We start from the raw sequence: 2,326 nt of genomic DNA, 5'->3' as shown, positions 1-2,326 counted from the left end.
TGGAATTTTATTAAAAGCTTATTTTCCTCACAGTATTGTGGGTGCCTGGAGGCTCCGGAGCGGAGCATTTCATAGGCTTGGAGTCTTCCCAGACCTGTGTAGAGCGGAGGAAGCTGAGAGTGTTGACCAGCCCTCCAAGGACAAGCCTGTGCGTCCTGAGGGGGGACACCGAGGTCGCAGCGGGAAAGGAGCTCGGGCCCAGGTCGGGGAGGTGTCTGTGTTGCATGTGTTCCTCTCGCACGTTCCTCTTGAGCTCTGGAGCATCCTACCTCCATCCCTTCCCTCCCCGCTCCCGCGAGTTTAAAGAACACAACCTGGTCTTTCCTTGGAAACTGTCCCTTGTGACCCGCCCCAGCACCGCCCCCGTCCCTCGCCAACCCCCCTAACACTTTCAGTGACCGGTTTTGGCTGTAAGCCCCAAACCAGCCTCTGAGACTGACGAGGGCAGGAGCACTTAGTTCACCCGTCATCGCCAGGCAATCCTCTGCCTTCAAGGAGTATTTCCTGAAGACATGAGAATAACTGCATGAGTTCAAGTGTATATCATCCCGGATGGGTAAGTAATGTCAGAGAATATTCTCCAGTTACTCTTTGGGACGAGCATCAAAGAATGTAGGGAGAAATGACAAGGATAAGAATCACTTGTATGAGGTTGAGGGCAGAAGGACGAACACTGAGGAGAAACTGGGAAAGGCATGTTGCAGGCGGGGGGAACCACCATCTCCAGGTGTAAAAACACACGGCCTTATTGCATCACCAGAAAATTACAACCTGTATGTTATCTTCACTAAAAGGGTCACCATACAATGGAGTACCTTTGTTTGAGAGGGAAGTATTTTCCTTGTATTGGTTTTCCACAGACCGCTCGATTCTGTGAAGCCAAGTGTTTGGGCAAAGACTCCTACTTTCAGATTTTCTTTCCCATTAATGCAGTTTCGTTTTCTCTCCATTATAAATAGCCCCAAACCCTGAATATATTCCCAGGCGGGCCTATGAGGTTTTCGGTGGTTTTGTACTAGGTGATGTGGAAGAGGTACTGCCGAGTTTGTTTGCTGAAGATGGAGAGGAATGGGAGAAAGCAGGCAGAGAGCGCTGGGCCAGCCCCTAGAGGGCAGTACTGAGGCTCTCAGATGAGGGAGACTACTTTTATGGTATTCTTTCCAATTTCCAATGTGGTTTTAAATCGCTATAATAAAATGTCTTCGCTTTTTTTTAAAGAAGATTTTGGAAAAATATTTTTACTAGATTATCTTAAAGATAATAGCTTTTAAACAGAAGGCAATGTAATTGCAAGAACTACTTGAAAGTTGAGGAGAGAAAAATTGCCAATCATGCTCCTAAATGGGTAGATCTCAAACATCTGTCAATCTAAAACCTATATTCTATTGTTATATAAATATAAAATACGAAAAGAATTGTGAAACGAAATTTCCACGGTCCCAGAGAATCTCGCTTACTCGCGTGTTAGTGGTAACATTGTAAAATGAAGCAACAATTTGGAAACTGGTCAATCTGGTGGATGGCTACAAAGATTCATAGAGTTCAGGCCCTTGACCAAGTAATTCTCCTAATTATGAATTGCTTAAAAACAAAAGCCCTTCAAGGAGTATGCTAACTATCGAGAGGATAGATTTGGTTGGGTAAAATGGAGGAATAATCTGCCAAATCTGCTCTCAAAAACTAATGTCCCCAAAGCAGGAATACTCCCTTAAGGAAGGAAGGGGTGAACTGCAGAGGTCATATCGTCCGTAAAGAGGAAGGTAACCTTCTCCAGGCGAAACTCAGCACACTGAACAGATCTTTCTTTCTTTCTTTTTAATTTGTTGATTGAAGTCATCTCTACCCCAAAGTGGGTCTGGCAGCCCTGACTCCCAGACCAAGAGCCACATGCCCTATCCCCTGAGCCAGCCAGCCATGGCCTGCACAGACACCTGAAGGGCGCCTATCCCCAACTGGAAATGCCAGGAGCAGACTTTTGAGAATACTCATGAATCTCCACACCAAAAGCACAGAGCCGACGAAGGTGGGACTTGAACCCACGCGTGCAGAGCACAATGGATTAGCAGTCCATCGCCTTAACCACTCGGCCACTTCGTCTCCACGCCCTGGCCCCTGGGGTACTTAATGCCAGAGCTTACTCGGGAACTCCGGCTGCCTTGGACGGAAGGACGAGGAGGAGAGGCTCGGGGACGTCCGCGGGACACGGGGATGGCCGGCTTCTACACGAGCGGACCAAGGCCTGGCCGGGAAGCCTGGCGATGGGGAAAAGGCGGGGTCCGCTCTCCCAGGACTCGGGACAGGGGTCCGGCGGCGACCGCAGCACCTT

The 2,326-nt window shown here is 48.6% G+C and overlaps 1 non-coding gene across 1 annotated transcript; it reads right to left on the bottom strand.

Annotated features, from left to right (window-relative positions):
- Nucleotides 1-2,015: 2,015 nt before the first annotated feature.
- TRNAS-GCU (transfer RNA serine (anticodon GCU)) lies at nt 2,016-2,097 on the bottom strand. Its single transcript has one exon. It is a non-coding gene; the product is annotated as a tRNA-Ser (tRNA).
- Nucleotides 2,098-2,326: the final 229 nt, after the last annotated feature.

The sequence above is a fragment of the Leptonychotes weddellii genome, unplaced genomic scaffold, assembly GCF_054177405.1.
Source record: "Leptonychotes weddellii isolate Sample4059 unplaced genomic scaffold, ASM5417740v2 HiC_scaffold_24382, whole genome shotgun sequence".
Classification (NCBI taxonomy): Eukaryota; Metazoa; Chordata; class Mammalia; order Carnivora; family Phocidae; genus Leptonychotes; species Leptonychotes weddellii.
Note: the sequence above shows the minus strand (reverse complement) of the source record. Positions and strands in the feature narration are given on the sequence as shown.